The following is a 17366-nucleotide window of genomic DNA, read 5'->3' on the forward strand; positions in this document are numbered from 1 at the left end:
GGAACAGGAGATTTTCTAGGCCAACTCGCCCTCGTCTCCTGCCTGGGCTGGGGACTCGGTGCAGTCTGCGACCTCTGCTGTTTTGGTACTTTGAACCGAGCAGGGTTCGAGGCAGCTTGGGCGAAGGACTGCCGCTGTGAAGGCAGCGGCTGGACCCTTCGAGGGAGACAGAGGTGGAGGGCCTCGTCCTCCTTCTTTTTCGACTCGCATCTCCTCTGCATGGAGGCGAGAGCGGAGCCGAAAATCCCCTCGGGAACGATGGGCATGTCAAGCACATCCTCCTTTTCCAGGTCTGGGAGGTTGGTGAGGTTGAGCCATCTAGCTCTTTCCTGCACCACCATGATCCCCATTGCCTTGCCCGTTGCCTGGACGGCGCAGCGTTGAACACGGAGACAAATGTCTGTGATCGCGGCCATCTCGTCCAGAACGGCCAGTCCAGGATTGCTTGACAGATCCTCGCAGAGCTCCGCTTGGTATGCGGTTAGCAGCGAGGAAACGTTCAAAGCCCTGGTGGACAACGCTGCGGCTCTGTAGGACCGTTCAGTCATGGTCGACTGGAATCGGTCCGCCTTCGCTGGCAGCGTGGGGTTCCTGCTTGGTGACGGGACCAGCCTCGGTAGGAGGTGGGCTGCCACCAGCGGTTCCATAGGCGGTATGCGGAGCAGGCCGAGCCTCTCCATACCGTCACAGTCTAGGGAGGAGGCACCCTGGATTGGGGCCTTGTTGCTAAAGGGCCGGTCTCTCCACGACACCTCATCCAACATCCGACACCTCATCCAACATCTCCGGGAAGACCGGAAGGAGTTGCCTCTTTGTCCTCGTTGCTTGGGGAAAATGTTTCCCCTCGTAACGGGACCTGGAGCTCTCCTTGGCCATTTCGGGCCACGGGATGTCTAGTCTGGACGCGGCACGCTGCCACACGGCCTGCAGGTCCATGCTCAGACAGGGCGAAGCTGGTGTGCTATCGCCCGGGAGAGCAGCTATCGCTCCCGGCTTTGCAGCCTGAGCCGATGACACGAATATGTCGTCTTCTTGCTCATCCGAATCAGACAGGAGGAACTCAGAGGCATCCTCTTCGTCCTCCATATAATCCAATTCCAGGACATCCTCCGCGGGCAAAACCATGGTGAGGTCCAGCCGGGAGCCCCAGCTTGGTAAAGCGTGGGGCTCCGTTCTCGCGTCTCTTGCCGCCACCGGGTCCCAGCCTGACACGGCGCGGGACTCCAGTTCCGCAGCTGCCGCTGTTGATGAGCCCCAGACCGACACAGTGCGGGGCTCAATCTCTGCGGCGGACGCCCCCACGTCTTGATTGCCAGCCGGCAAATCAGCGGACATGAGGGGGTCCTGTCCCGACAAGCTAGCTTGGCGTGCTAAGCGTCGGTGGAGGCTCTTTATGGTGAAGCGGGCACAATGCCCGCACGAGCCGGGGTTGTCAATAGCCTCCTGGGCGTGTTCCAGCCCGAGGCAGGACGAGCAGACCTGGTGTGAGTCTGTGCCTAATATTTTCAACCTGCAGCCGCAGAGCCGAGCCTCCGAGTCCCTGACTCCTCTGGTGTGAGGGAGAGAGGCGTCCATCTTGTTCGCCGCGTGGCGTGGAGAGGACCCGCTCGTAACAGGTACGTTGTCGAGAAAAAAAAAATTCTTCCAAACTGTCCTTAATCCGGAGAAAAAAGGACGGTGTAGATTTTTTCTCAAAGATTATTAACTGGTGTGTTAATATTCTTTAATCTTTTCCTCCTCTGTGAGAGAAAAAGAAAAAACTTCCTCGCTACCGTGGTGTCGGTAGTGAGGGAAAGCAAGCTAGCAACAGGTGTGTTGTTAGCTTGAAAAAAACCCAAAACCTTACCTTAATTTCCGAGGAAAGAAACAGCGAGGTCGATTGTAATACTAACTGGTGTGTTAGCATTAACAGTCTTCTTGCGAAGCAGAAGAGTAGCTGGCGAGCGCCCGTCGACCGAAAGTTAGCTTTGGGTTCAGTCTGTGGACTGTTAAGCTAGCCCGGCTACCATCGAGATGTGCTCTGAAGCGGTGTTTGAATGACGCATGCGACGTAGCGCAAGCTACTTATAGGGGGTGGATTCCCTGACGCTGACGTCAAGATCACCAGCCAATCAGGATTGGCGTAATGAGATTGATGCTTCTGTTTACTCCGCGATGAGGCGCATCCCATAGTGAGACATCGAACGGAGTGTTATGAATGAGAACTGCCCACAGCACTGGGTTCCTAATTAAAGACTCATTACCTTGATTGCTCTGGATAAAGGCGCTTAGAAAAGTCGTAGATGTCAACATTTTGACCTTAACATTTAGATTCTGCACAAATGGGGAACATTTTAGAATGCCTTATTGAAATTGTAATTACTGCGGAGTGATGCAGCTAATGAAGCAAAACACTGACATCGGCATTTTTGTAATCAAACTATAAATTAAAAAATATTTCTGAATAAACTTGTTTGGTTAGAGTTGCTCCTCGAGGGGCTGCTCTTTGAGATAAAGTGATATGTCTATGCACAGCTCGAGATATGGCTTGCGGCCGTCTATTCAGCAGCACAATGAGTCTGAGCAACCCTCTGACTGACACGAGGAGCTGGGCGGTAATGAAGTGTCCTCAGTGTTGAATGATGAGGAAGAGTGGGACTGAGCGGCCTCTAATTGGGCATCTGTGCCTCTTCAGCCTGCTGTTAATGGACACTCTCTCCTAATATAAGGATCAGAGCCATGAGAGGAAAGCAAAGATGGAGGGGGAGTACCAACTGTAGCTCAATGGGCAGATCAAGGCTGTTGACTGTCATGAGGACAAACTTGATGTTTATATTTGGCATGCTGGACATTCTTGATCGATGTAAAATGTTAACTATCAGGGGAGCTTTCCTAAAATTGCATTGCTCCCTGTTTTTTTCCAGATCCAATGGCTAAGCGGGTCACTGCATCCATCTGAATTGCATTTTACTGTTCATTTGACTATAACCCTGCTACCGGTATACCCTGGGACTTCAGTTTTAGCTAAGGACAAGAACAAACATTTCCATTCCAAATTGTTCATTTTCATACTGACATTAAGCTTATTGGCTGCCATACCCCACTCTTAGAGTCAAACAAGCCTTCGCCTGGAGTTGGCACGGCTGGATTTCAGCCGTGCCAACTGGATTCAGGCAGCTTCAGTCCCCTCATCCCTCCGTCCTCAGTATTATTCGTTTTTTTTTCTCACACCACAAAGTGTTAGTCCAAAACATAAATTACAAAAGTTTATCAAAGCCCTCGAGTGAGTAATCGCACATTACCACTTTGAACCCAAATTTCATCATAATGCACCAAAAGATAAAATGTGTCTCATTTCCTCGTTGAACATTTTGCATGTTGCTATCATGCCCATCAGTTCTGATAATTGAGGCATCTGGAGATGCAGCTATGGCTCCTACTGTGATCACAGAACACCAGCCTCAGGCAGGTTCGAGCAAGTCCAATTTAAATTGTCTAATCTAAACACCAAATAACATAAATCCAAACATGATAGGACATTTCCTAAAGTGTACAGTAATGCAATGCAGAGAAAGTAAGCCAACCGTATTTATTAAAATAAATGCTGCCAATCCTACAGTTTTTTTTCATTTTTTGAATTAATACAGATGCACTATACTCTTGCCAGATGTATAGTTCTTTTTTTATTTTTCTATCTTATTAATCATAGCTTGCATAATAAAATGAATGTGATTAGTGTTAATAAAGTTGAGAGGCTTAGCATGGTAACAGAACATTTTAGGAACTCCAGATAAAAAATAAAGCAATAATTAAACCCAAGTCGTGTTTTTAACAATGTTTCTCAGAGCCAGAGTGGCTTTTTGTTTTTAAGTTGATGTACTGGCCGTGTGCTATACAGGGAAGAGACTCCCGATGCAACCCAGACAGGACTGTCCAGTCCTCAGGGAGGAAAACATTGTGACCCAATGTGGCCCGTGCAGGTTGTGCAGGGGACACGGTCAGAGAGCAGCGCGGTGAAGATGGAGGTAGTTTTAGCAGATGGGGTTCGCCTGTTAGTCAGTGCACATGTTCAGTTAAGACAAGCTAGACTGCAGCTGCTCTGGTAGATAGGACAAGACATGTTGGGATCTTTTTTTAAAGCAGCCCTTTTAAGCTCATTTTCAGGTTTCAGAATTGTATGTTGTTCCTCTACTGTAACATTTTTATAAGCTTTAATGTTCAAAAAGCTCTTTATTGTTATCATACCTGTGCTGCAGCACCTCTTTTCACCCTCTCTCTGAAACACGAGCCCGGTCTGCTCTGATTGGTTAGCTGGCCGGCTCTGTTGTAATTGGTCAACCGCTTAGAAAATGTCCCACCCCATAGCAAGTGGCAAAAAATATGTTGGAGCACTTACCAATAGAAGTGCAAGTGTTACGTAGTGATGTCATAATGTAAACAGTCCAATTGAGGCGTTTCAGGTAGGAAGGAGTGTCTGGGAGAGAAACTCCCTCTGGGGGGAACTTTGGGATTTCAGCCTTTACAGACCATTTACATGCACCAAAACCTACACTGAACAAAAATATAAATGCAACACTTTTGTTTTTGCTCCCATTTTTCATGAGATGAACTCAAAGATCTAAAACATTTTCTATATTCACAAAATAACCATTTCTCTCAAATATTGTTCACAAATCTGAAAAAATCTGTGATCGTGAGCACTTCTCCTTTGCCGAGATAATCCATCCCACCTCACAGGTGTGCCATATCAAGATGCTGATTAGACAGCATGATTATTGCACAGGTGTGCCTTAGGCTGGCCACAATAAAAGGCCACGCTGAAACGTGCATTTTTGCTTTATTGGGGGTGTCTGGGGGGGTCCGAAAAGTATCAGTCAGTATCTGGTGTGAGGGGTAGGGGTAGGGTAGGGTAAGGGTTAGGGTAATGTTGTGAATCGAGTGGCCCATGGTGGTGGTGGGGTTATGGTATGGGCAGGCGTATGTTATGGACGACGAACAAATATGTCAAATACAAGTTTCTAAGCCAATTTCTAAAGCTAAATTATTTTGTCAAGAAACATGGTAAAGACAGGTTTGTTAAAGCTTGAACATTACCATATTGCCATGTCAAATAACAACCTTTTCTTCAACTATTCTGCTATTCTTCATGAGCATTATCTACTTTACTCCCTGCTTGAGGTCAGCTATGTTGTTGTTTTGTCTCCCTTTTTTGCTCTTTGCTTAGCCACCTCTCTCCCCACCTGGATCAGCTTCCTCCAGCCCTTCAGGTCCACATGATGACTCTAATTACGCTATTAGCTGCTGTGGCACTCAGAAACCCCAAAGATTCAATCCATGTGCCATTTAATCAATTTAGGTTAAGAAAATACTTGTTTGGGAAAGTTTGTCTTAGTTTACCTACTGAGAAATTGGTGAGAAAATACTGCTTATGTTGTGTATGTGTTCTTAAATTGTACCTTTCTATTCCCTGGAGCAAAGATTATTCACGACATCAAGACAATGGTAGTTCTTATTTTTTCCCTCTTCAAATTCCTCTATTGACAGTCAGAAGGCTTACTTTAGCTGAACATATTTGTTCTGACCCTGAAATGATGTCAAAGTATTGCCAGACTGTGTGATCCAGCATGTGATTTTTTACAGGATTGTGTTTTTAAGGCATTTTAACCACCAGCAATTGTGAGTCCTCAATTTATGTGAGTGTGAAAGCAATCATGTTGCTCTGAATGTGCAAGCCTGTTTGATTGGCCACCTTTGAATATTCTAGCAAATGCTTGCTGCAACCTTGATACATTCAGTAGTAGACATTAAGAACACAGGTGGATGGATTTGAGCAAATCATCTGTGGCTATTAATATTAAATAAATATGTAATAACATCCCTAAAATGAGTACAGTGACTTACTTCTACCGGCTTTTAATCAGTTTTCAATATTGCATTAAAATGTAACCTAACACATCTTGATTTTAGTAAATCCATATCAAAATTAGATTGCACAAGAAACCACTTGGCTGCAGTCTGAGAGGCGATTATTGTGTTTGTGAATTGTGGATGAGCTACAGTACGTCTTCCATATGCTACCCTCCCCACTGACAGTCCTGTGGGTTCCCACTCCGTGTGGGTCCAGGTTTATTTCTGCCTGCATCAATGGATATGGCCTCCCAAACACAAGGTAATTATGGGAGTCAGCGGGGTGCTGGGAGTCTTGACAACGATGTTGTAGTGTTGAAGTACTGCTTCCTTTTCCCACCTTTCAAGCTGTGAGGAGATTAAGGGCCATGGCCAAGCCCAACAAAAGCTACACATGTGAAATACATTTTTTCATCAAGTTCCTATTTTCCTGCGTTTGTTTAAAACTGTTTTTTTTTTGTTTTAAACAATTTATAACAATTTATGTTTACATTGAGAGTTGATCACCAAATGTATTGTGGTCATCTTTAAGGTATATTCATTGTGTGAAGTGCATTTAACACATTGTAATTTTTTTCTTTTTCCAGATCCTGTATTGTTCACATCCATGTTTGCTTCTAAGCAGTTTTCCTTCTTCCTGAAAGTAACTGCAGGATGTCAATTCCAACGTGCTTGTGCATGAAACAAACATTGCTCCATTGTGCTGAAAGAAGCCAAAAACTAGTTTTTTTCAGCTTTGTTGTTTTTTTGTGTTCAGTACTGGCATGACACTCAAAAGCATATATTTAAAGAATACTTGATTAACATAATCTGGCGTGCACCCTTTTTAAATGGAGCATCATCCATTGACCACAGGTCTCAAGAATATTCTGTTCTGGCCTTTCAAACATTTTCCGTGTCTCTCTTTCTTATGCCTCTAGGGTTATATCAAAGAACCTGCTTTGTGATGCTGGTATTGGGTTTTTGCAGAGTGTGCCCGACCCATCTTTCTCTCTTACACAGGTTGTTTGCCTGTTCTCCGCCAGAGATTACTGTCACTGATGATATCTGGACAGTGGATGCTCAAGATACGCCTCAGGCAGCTGGTGATGAGGATTGTACTTTTGTCTTGGTTTTCCTCTACGTCTCTGATCCGTAGAGTAGCATTGGCTTAATGATAGTGCTAAAGAGTCTGATCTTTGTCTGCTTGATGATTTCTTTAGAGCTGCAAATGTTCTTCAGCTTGATGAACTAATCTTTTGATATACGGCTCTTGTATGGGCTTGACTATAGTGAAAGGTTGTGGACTTTTTGTTTTTGATTCCTTTAGATCAGCACTGACCCTTTTTAAAAGTAGACCAGTACGTAGAAAATCTAATTCTGCTTCCTGTAACTTACAAAACCAAGATTTATGGTCTTCCTTCATAAATACAAGTCCTTTTTCTTCATCTTCTTGATTGTTAAAGGTTGCATCTATTCACAGTGCTGCTCGACATTTGGCATAGTTCATTTTGAGGGGCAGCAACACAGAGGCAGCTTTATAAAGGTTTTAGCGACCCCCTTTGTTGTGTTTAGAGCCTGCCAACAGTTTTAAAGGTGGTGGACTTTTCTATAAGAACGTGTTGTAGTCTTTAATCATGGGTAATCATCATAATGACAAAATCCTTGTAAATGTAATAGTTGCTGATTCTTTTGGTTTTTGTTTTTGTGTATTAGATGTGTGAGGACATGTTGGAAGCAGAGTGACAACGACAAATGTTGTGGAAAAGAGTCAGAAGAGTCTCGACATGAACCAGAAACAACCGCTATTTTGGTTGCAGACCGTATGATTATTCTTGCAATTTTGGATTCCTGGGTACTCACTTGGAACAAAAATCGAATCATTTGTTAAGTGAACTTCTTGACCTGATTTGATTCCAATTTGTTCTGCCTCGTGAAGGCAAAGGTCCCCTTTCATCTCCAGCTCCGCCCCTGGCAGCTCAGAGGCTTGAACCAGGCAGAGAGGTGTTAATTATACTTAACCTACACGCTTCATGCTCCTTGTCTAACTGTTGGAGTTCAACCTTGTTCAGGTATTTCTCCGTGTGGTAACAATATATTTATCATGGAGTGGTGGAGCGTCTTCCCTGGGAGCTGTAGTGGAATACCACAATGCAAGTTATTTATTGTAAGCCCAAACCTTTAGAGTCGTAGAATCTCAAACAAACTTACTGATAAAAGCAGCGGTGAACAAGCAACTCCTCTGTTCTGCAAGGTGACATTTAGGTTTCTTTTCAAAAGAGTCTGGTAGTTTAGATTGATACAATCTGCTTCAGTTTTCCAGTATAAAGGGCTGCATGACAGCAAGGTAAAGCTGTGAAAATATTCTAAATTTAGCAATATAGATTAATTTTCTTGATGTGGCTGCAATACCTTTTGCTGCTTCCCCCTATACACAACAGAACATCGTTTCCATAGTCCAATCTGTTCCTTCAAACGTTGGCGTGCCACAACATGTACCATAGTTAATACATTAACTACTGATAAGTACTTCAACCCCATTTCAAACAATACAAACCAATCTAGCTCTGCTACCTGTAACAAAATACACAACACACATGAGGCAGTGCTCCAAAAGGATTGACTTACATCCTCTTCTCAATATGTTTTTAGAACCTGCAGCATTGCTTATTGATTGGCTCTACTGTTACACGTTCTGCAGCTCTGTACTTTGATAAGTACTATAACTGTAACCCTAGCATGCAGCTAAATCTGTTTTCAAAGGTAATGCTTCAGGCCGAAGATGATGCAGGAGGGAGGATGTGCATGAGATTCTGAATCTTGAGCTTCTCTGCCATTGTTTTCCAAAAGGTGGAGCACGTCTGATAAGAGAATATAGGCGTATATGTATTATTTATATATATTTTTTTTAAATGTTGTTTATACCCGCATTGATTGTTTTTGTGTGTGGGATAGACTTGTATGACAATGAGTGTTAGCTCTCGCTTGTATGTCGTTTGAAATCATTGTTGCACTCCTTTGTGTAGGAGTGTGTCTATCTGCGAGCAGCCTGCATGTACATTCTACCTTGAACTTATTGTGGAAGAGAGTTACATAAAATTGAAACACTCATTTGATATTGTTTGTTGCATAAAGGTGGAGCATTGTCGAAATCATGTGAATGCTGAAAAAAAATGTTTTGTGACTTGGCCCGTAATGTGTAGTGATGTCTTGTAGGTCTATGCACGAGGATTAGGGAAATGTGATTACTCCGGAATTCATTGACCTGCTCTTTATTCCTCTGTTGCCCGAGCAAGTGATTTTTCCATTATGTGAATGCATTCTACAACATGTGCAATATTTGAGAGCTTTTCAGCTAACTGCCTGCCACTAATGTGTCAAATGGACAATCGGCTGGTGAGGCTAATTTCTGAAGAAGAGGTTTTATAAAGCTGGAACGAGCTGTCAGAGCCAAGCAGATAATAGGACACGGAGAGATTGGATGTCGCCTTTCAGATAAGCTAATGTCCCTGTTTTGGGAAACTTAGCTTTCAAGCATACATCCGGCAACAGAATTTTGTATTGAATGAGCACATTTGGATCTTAACAAGCAGACTTGGATAGGCACATGCTAAGGAAGCAACAGCTTTGCTTCGTATGGGCAGTTCTCAGTCATTGACAAGAGAAAAGAGCGGAGGTGGAGGCTGAAAGAGAACAAAGGGGATAAATTACCAGAGAGTGCAGGAGATGGAGAAAAGGGAGCGTTTGTGTTTGCTTCAGAATAACAGTCAGGATAATGTGTAGAAGGGAAGAGGGGGAGGGAGGATAGAGGGAGGGATACTCTCAGCATCATCTGACAGGAGAGAGGCTGATCCTCAACAGCAGGTGTTGGAGGAGAGAGAGACTTAGTCAGACGCTCGGAGGCAGCGATACGTAGAGGAGTTGTTGAGAAGAAAAGACTCGAGCACAAAAGACAGGTAAGAATGGACTGGGATGATACTGTAGGAATTAACTGTCGAAAGATTGAGAGTCAACACAAGATAAACGGATTAGATAGAGAAAAATAATAGAAATACAGCCTGTGGTTTAGCTATGTCCTTTATCCTTTGCCAAACTTTCTCTCTGTGTCTCTGTCTTCCTCTCCATTTCCCTCTCGTCCACCCAGCAAGCGGCTGACTGGCATCTCAAATAAATGACTCTGCTTTCATTATGCATTAGCTGCTGCACTTGATTAGATTAGTTGCTCCCTACTAAGTGAACCTGCAAAGCTGAGGTGTGTGTGTGTGTGTGTGTGTGTGTGTGTGTGTGTGTGTGTGTGTGTGTGTGTGTGTGTGTGTGTGTGTGTGTGTGTGTGTGTGTGTGTGTGTGTGTGTGTGTGTGTGTGTGTGTGTGTGTGTGTGTGTGTGTGTGTGTGTGTGTGTGTGTGTGTGTGTTGTGTGTGTGTGTGTGTGTGTGTGTGTGTGTGTGTGTGTGTGAAGATGCAGCCAAGTGAGACATTACCCTTAAAGCCTAAAGATGATCTCAATGTTATATGTGTTGGGCGTTAATGAATCAAGGTACTGGAGCGCCAGAGCGAGAAATATCTATAATGCTGTTTCAAAGAAAAACTAGATCTCCTTTAAGGTCAAATAAGTCTTGTTTACTTAATATTGTGACTGAAAGATCGTAGCGCCTTCAAGCTAATTTGGTGGCTGCATGAAGTGAGATGAGCTGTTGGCTGTGGCAACGGAGAGGCACCGTGGAGCTTTGAAGCTCATTTTCCCCTAAGAGTTACTTGTTTACAGTGAGTTTGTCTTCAAGCACGGAGAAACAATTCTCATGGAGTTAAATGGATCTAGTTAGATTGGTGTTAAGTGGGGTGGCGGATGCGTTCATTTTCGTGTTGAATTTGTGTGTCTATTTTGCCCTTCGTAAGGCACTCGTGAGGGCATCTTGTCAAATTGTGTCATCTTCGTCTGATCATCTGTGCCATCGGGCATTTTTCGCCTCACAAAGACAATAGGAAGGAAACAAGAAGCTGCCCGATTGTCTTAGGAAGGCAACACGACTACGTGAAGCCCTCGCAATGCCGTCGTGTAGCCATCGTATTATAGTACGATGACATCGAGACCCGACCACGGATAAGCGGGAGAAGATGGAGAAGATGGATGGATGGACATCGAGATTGCATTTATTGCACAACAAAATCATGTAAACATATTATGTAAATAACCCAATTTGTGTTCTGTGAAACTGAAAAGGATATTACATTGTTTTCGTTACTTTTGTTGCAGTTGTATGTCTTAAATGTAATTTAGGTTAACTTCCTGTTTTATTTAGATGCTTTTATTTTGAAGGCGAGTTTACGCTATTGACAGGAAGTTGTTGTTGCTATGGAAACAACATGACAGAGATAAGTAATATCTTCTAATCTACATATAAAGACCGAGAAAGTAAAGAATAACATTTATGTTTAAATGTTAGCACCCCCCGAAGAGGCACAAGCTCTTACGTTGAGTCTGGATACATTCTAAATCATCAGTAAAATCTACGACCATATTTTCGTGTGTGGTTCGGGTGCCATTGTGTGGCCTTCTGTAGGCATCATACTTGCTTTGGCTGTTGACCAAGTTCGGGGCCATCTTCGTGCGAAATTCACAATTCCATATTCGTGTGTCCATCTGGTGTCAATTTCGGGACGGTGTGACAGGGGCTTTAGTGAAAATGAATTACAAATGAACATGATTTTCTCAAAGATTGCTTTGAGCTTAAATGTTTAGTCAAGGTTCATTTGACTTTCTATAATTACCAAGGGGAAAATGTTCCGAATGTTTGTTTACCAAAGTTTCCAGCTCACTGTTCCTGGAGCAACTTGAGATCTCGTCTTTTGGTGATATCAAGAAAGAAAAGCTTTTGTGTGTGAACTAAAAGTGGGTAAAAAGTGCTGCAAAATGAATGTGAAGTCAGAAATAATGAACCAAACATTTGTTGTGGTAGCAGAGTGCACCCACCATATTAACTTTAACATGAGCAATACGTCTAACTCGGCAAAGGAGATAGAAAGTGACATGCACCTATTTTCCTTTCTCTGTTTCTTCCTTGGCTTTCTGCATCCCTACATTTAAAGGTAGTTCACCAGATGTGACTGAAGCATGAACCCTTCACATGGGGTCATGTGTGTGCAGCTTGGCAAGAGGCATCTCATTGTTTAAGCTGGCAACATATTTGTTGCAGGGGATGTGCCTACAGCGTGCCAATCATCCATCTGACGTGACACAGTGACCCTGCCATCTGGCTGCTGCTGAGCGTGGGCTCGACCCTTGACATTGACCAGATCCCTTGAAAACATCAGATAATTGAATTTAGCTGTATAAAACAGTTGGTTATATATATATATATATATAACTAGATGTCTGTAAGTTTGGAATAGGAGAGATAGTGTGCTCTTTATATACATAATTAGGGATGCTCCGATCACCAATTTTGGGGCCGATCGCCGGAATCAGTATCGGCCGATACCGATCGCCGATCGAGTGGGCGGGGCCTATGGGGATCTTCCATTTAAAGTGATGTTTAAAACTCAGTTAATGGGACTCATTCACTGGCGCTTCCACAAACAACAACCAACATAATTATTACATTCAAATGAAGTACATTATTCAAGTTTACATTAACTTTGGATAATAACAAGGGAGAAATTAGCGGAAGCGCTCTCTTTTCCTCTCTCCCCCTCTCTCTCTCCTGACAGCCTGTCAGTATCCGTCTCATGCAGCTCACTGATCCAGTAATGAGTGACCCGAGTCACCCGACAGTGAAGAATAAATATATGTGTAACTAGTTTAGCTTGTTCCAGAGGTAGATAAAATAGCTAAGTGTGTTAGGTCTAACTCTTAGTGTGTGTTTTGTTCCGCTCACCGGTCCGTCACAGCGGGTGGAGCTGCAGGATTTCTGCTTCACATCAGTGTTAATTTTGGCAGTGGTTTTTTATTTAGTCTTTGGTTATTAGTTTTAGTCACATTTTAGTAATTTCTATCCTTCATAGTTTGTCTAGTTTTAGTCGACGAAAACTGAAAACGTTTTAGTCTGACATTGGAATCAAGGTGACAGCATCAAGTGTTGAAATTCGTAAAGCAATATTTCACTCTCTTAATACTTTACTTGTGTAATATCTAGGGATGGGTATCGTTAAGGTTTTCTACGGTACTACTAGTCTTATCGATACTGCTTATCGATCCGGTACTTTAACGGTATTCTTGTATTTACTTTTTGTTATTTTTTAAAGGGAAAAACTAACAAATTGTCAACCTAATTGCTTTATTTTATCAAGAATCTATTTTTAGCTTGTCATCGTCTCGTCTTAGTCATGTAAAAAAGGCATTTTTAGAGAGCACCGAATCGATCGGCAGAGAGTGAGTATCGGCCGATATCGATCGGCGGCCGATCGATCGGAGCATCCCTATACATAATTGTCAAACAGTAGGGATTCCTTGATGGCAGACAATGTGGCTCGTTCATTGCATACTAAGTGTCGGTAAAATTGACTGATTTCACTTTAAGCCTGCGTCACACTGTCCCGAAATTGACACCCATTGGATACACGAATATGGAATTGTGAATTTCGCACGATGATGGCCCCGAACCACACACGAAGGCAACATTTACATTACATTTAAGATATACAACAGCAACGAAAGTAACAAAAACAATTATGTTTAAGTACTATGATACTGTACTGATATTTTCAGACTTTGTTCTTTACTTTATTGGTGTTTATACACTGAACAAAAATATAAACGCAACACTTTTGTTTTTGCTCCCATTTTTCATGAGATGAACTCAAAGATCTAAAACATTTTCTATATACACAAAATAACCATTTCTCTCAAATATTGTTCACAAATCTGAAAAAATCTGTGATAGTGAGCACTTCTCCTTTGCCGAGATAATCCATCCCACCTCACAGGTGTGGCATATCAAGATGCTGATTAGACAGCATGATTATTGCACAGGTGTGCCTTAGGCTGGCCACAATAAAAGGCCACTCTGAAACGTGCAGTTTTATCACACAGCACAATGCCACAGATGTCGCAAGTTTTGAGAGAGCGTGCAATTGGCATGCTGACAGCAGGAATGTCCACCAGAGCTGTTGCCCGTGAATTGAATGTTCATTTCTCTACCATAAGCCGTCTCCAAAGGCGTTTCAGAGAATTTGGCAGTACATCCAACCGGCCTCACAACCGCAGACCATGTGTACACCAGCCCAGGACCTCCACATCCAGCATGTTCACCTCCAAGATCGTCTGAGACCAGCCACTCGGACAGCTGCTGCAACAATCGGTTTGCATAACCAAAGAATGTCTGCACAAACTGTCAGAAACCGTCTCAGGGAAGCTCTTCTGCATGCCCGTCGTCCTCATCGGGGTCTCGACCTGACTCCGGTTGGTCGTCGTAACCGACTTGAGTGGGCAAATGCTCACATTCGATGGCGTCTGGCACCTTGGAGAGGTGTTCTCTTCGCGGATGAATCCCGGTTTTCACTGTTCAGGGCAGATGGCAGACAGCGTGTGTGGCGTCGTGTGGGTGAGCGGTTTTCTGATGATCAATGTTGTGAATCGAGTGGCCCATGGTGGTGGTGGGGTTATGGTATGGGCAGGCGTATGTTATGGACGACGAACACAGGTGCATTTTATTGATGGCATTGTGAATGCACAGAGATACCGTGACGAGATCCTGAGGCCCATTGTTGTGCCATTTATCCATGACCATCACCTCATGTTGCAGCATGATAATGCACGGCCCCATGTTGCAAGGATCTGTACACAATTCCTGGAGGCTGAAAACATCCCAGTTCTTGCATGGCCAGCATACTCACCGGACATGTCACCCATTGAGCATGTTTGGGATGCTCTGGATCGGCATATATGACAGCGTGTTCCAGTTCCTGCCAATATCCAGCAACTTCGCACAGCCATTGAAGAGGAGTGGACCAACATTCCACAGGCCACAATCAACAACCTGATCAACTCTATGCGAAGGAGATGTGTTGCACTGCGTGAGGCAAATGGTGGTCACACCAGATACTGACTGGTTTTCGGACCCCCCCAGACCCCCCCAATAAAGCAAAACTGCACGTTTCAGAGTGGCCTTTTATTGTGGCCAGCCTAAGGCACACCTGTGCAATAATCATGCTGTCTAATCAACATCTTGATATGCCACACCTGTGAGGTGGGATGGATTATCTCGGCAAAGGAGAAGTGCTCACTATCACAGATTTTTTGCAGATTTGTGAACAATATTTGAGATAAATGGTTATTTTGTGTATATAGAAAATGTTTTAGATCTTTGAGTTCATCTCATGAAAAATGGGAGCAAAAACAAAAGTGTTGCATTTATATTTTTGTTCAGTGTATGTAGAAGATATTAAGTTTTCTCCGTAGTGTTGTTTCCATAGCAACAACAATTTCCTGTCAACTCGCCTTCAAAATAATATATTATATCCTTTTCAGTTTCACAGAACACAAATTGGGTTATTTACATAATATGTTTACAGGATTTTGTTGTGCAATAAAACAACCAGATGGACACACGATAAAGGAAATGTTCAAATTCGGCTCTGATCGTAACAACATCGGGCCGTTCGTGAGGGCATCTTAAGCCATCGTATGACCGCCGGTGGAGTTTCTCAGGCTCCGGCAGCAACTTTGTGAGCGGTGGTAAAATCGTTGGCATGCCAAACAATTGCTGAAGGACCTTGCGAAGGTTCATTTTCGTGTTGAATTTGTGTGTCAATTTTGCTCTTCGTAAGGCACTCGTGAGGGCATCTTGTTATCATCGATGCCATCGGGCATTCGCCCCGATCAGAGTGAGGGAGAATCCCCGATGGCACTGATGATAACACGAAGATGACACGATTTGTAGCAATTTTGCTTCTATTGGCTATCGCTCCAACACATTGTACGTGATATGCTATGTGACATTTCCGACACATGTCTAAGTGGTTGACCAATCATAACACAGGTGGCCAGCTAACCAATCAGAGCAGACTGGGCTCCAGTTTCAAACGGAGGGTGAAAAGAGGTGCTGCAGCACAGGCAGTATGAGAAAAGACCTTTATGAACATTAAAGCATGTAAACATGTCACAGTAGAGACACAAAATACAATTATGAACCTGAAAATAAGCATAATAGGGTGCCTTCAATTTACAATATTTATTTTTGGTTAACTGATGGAGTGGGTAGATAAGACAACAGGATTTGTATCAGTATTGTAAAAGAAAAACAGATTTCTATGTTGTGAGATTAGATAAGTGAGGGATAATGAAGTTGTTATTATTGCGAGCAGGACGGGTCTTGAATAATTTGGCTGTAGATTATCAAGTTTATATCAAGCCTATCTTAAAAATATCAACAATTTTTACATAATTTAAAATTATTTTAATGATTTTTCTTAAAAAATATGGGTTAAGAGGGCAAACTGCGTCCAAAGAAGCAGTCTACTATAAAATATATATAATCTGTAGGATGTTGAAAATGACCAATTAGAAGTGAGTATTTAGCAAAGCTGTGTAAAAAGTTAACAACCATTACTCCAGACTGTGCGGTGTAATTAATCTACTGCACCAGTGTGCCTTAGTGCCTTCACAGCAGATGATGAAATACTGATTGTTCCTCTTGGATTGGTGACCTAATAAATCCATATCATACAATATCATCATGTCATGTCAGGATGGTATTTGATAACGTGTGCTCGCTGTATTCGTCAGAATGTGCCAGCCTGAAATATCTCCCTGAATCAAACTTAGCATTTACCCTTCCCCAAGATATGTTTCTGTTATCTGCTTTAGAAATTGATCGTATAAACACACACACATGCACCACAACAACATATTATTCATCCTCCGTGATGAGAGTCACCAAGCGTTCCATCAGCAGTGAAAGTAGCAGGCTGTCAGGCAGCCATCATCTTTCTGTCTGTGGAGTTTTCCTAAATCAAGATTGATTTGCACCTTTGAGCTTTGCCTTTCATTATGGAAATAGTCTCACATGGGAGGTTTGGATAATGATCTGCATGCTAAAGTAGCGGGCAGGTGACTCCAACCTACTGTACAATGGTGAAAGAAGCATGAATTCAGCGTAATAGTCTTTCAAGTGTAAAGGTAGAACAAAAAATGGTAATTAAATCAAATTATACTTTGGGGTTTCGAAATGTGGGTTTTTGCTTTATTGTTTTCTTAACTGCTCCCATAGGAGAGTTAAATAAGTGTCAGCTCAGGAAAAAGTAGGCAGATTTCTAACAGACAAACACAGTGAGACACTTCTTTGTAGCATTTTAATGCATCATTCTTGGCTGGAGGCTCCATTTGACACAATCTTTTCATCGTTTTCCAGCTGCATTATATGAAAGATGTTACAGAGCTTCTCTCTAAAGGAATGTCAGTTCTGAGAAGCTGGTGATGCTGCGGGAAAGATATGACAGCCTCTTTTAGTCATTTCCTGGGATTCAGCAGAGATCAGAGGCAACAAAGAATGGTGTTACTGTCTTG

The 17366-nt window shown here is 43.0% G+C and overlaps 1 protein-coding gene across 5 annotated transcripts in view; it reads left to right on the forward strand.

Annotated features, from left to right (window-relative positions):
• rap1gapb (RAP1 GTPase activating protein b) overlaps nucleotides 1-17366 on the forward strand; it is a 132998-nt gene that overhangs the window by 83326 nt on the left and 32306 nt on the right. The window contains exon 1 of one of the 5 annotated variants that reach the window (XM_034083071.1): nucleotides 9773-9821. The exons of the other annotated variants lie outside the window; for them this stretch is intronic. The gene's annotated coding sequence lies outside the window, so the exon portion shown is untranslated. Of the gene's footprint in view, nucleotides 1-9772; nucleotides 9822-17366 lie in introns of those variants that run through there. 5 annotated transcript variants of the gene reach the window in all.

Source organism: Pseudochaenichthys georgianus, chromosome 5 (assembly GCF_902827115.2).
Source record: "Pseudochaenichthys georgianus chromosome 5, fPseGeo1.2, whole genome shotgun sequence".
In the NCBI taxonomy this organism is placed as follows: domain Eukaryota; kingdom Metazoa; phylum Chordata; class Actinopteri; order Perciformes; family Channichthyidae; genus Pseudochaenichthys; species Pseudochaenichthys georgianus.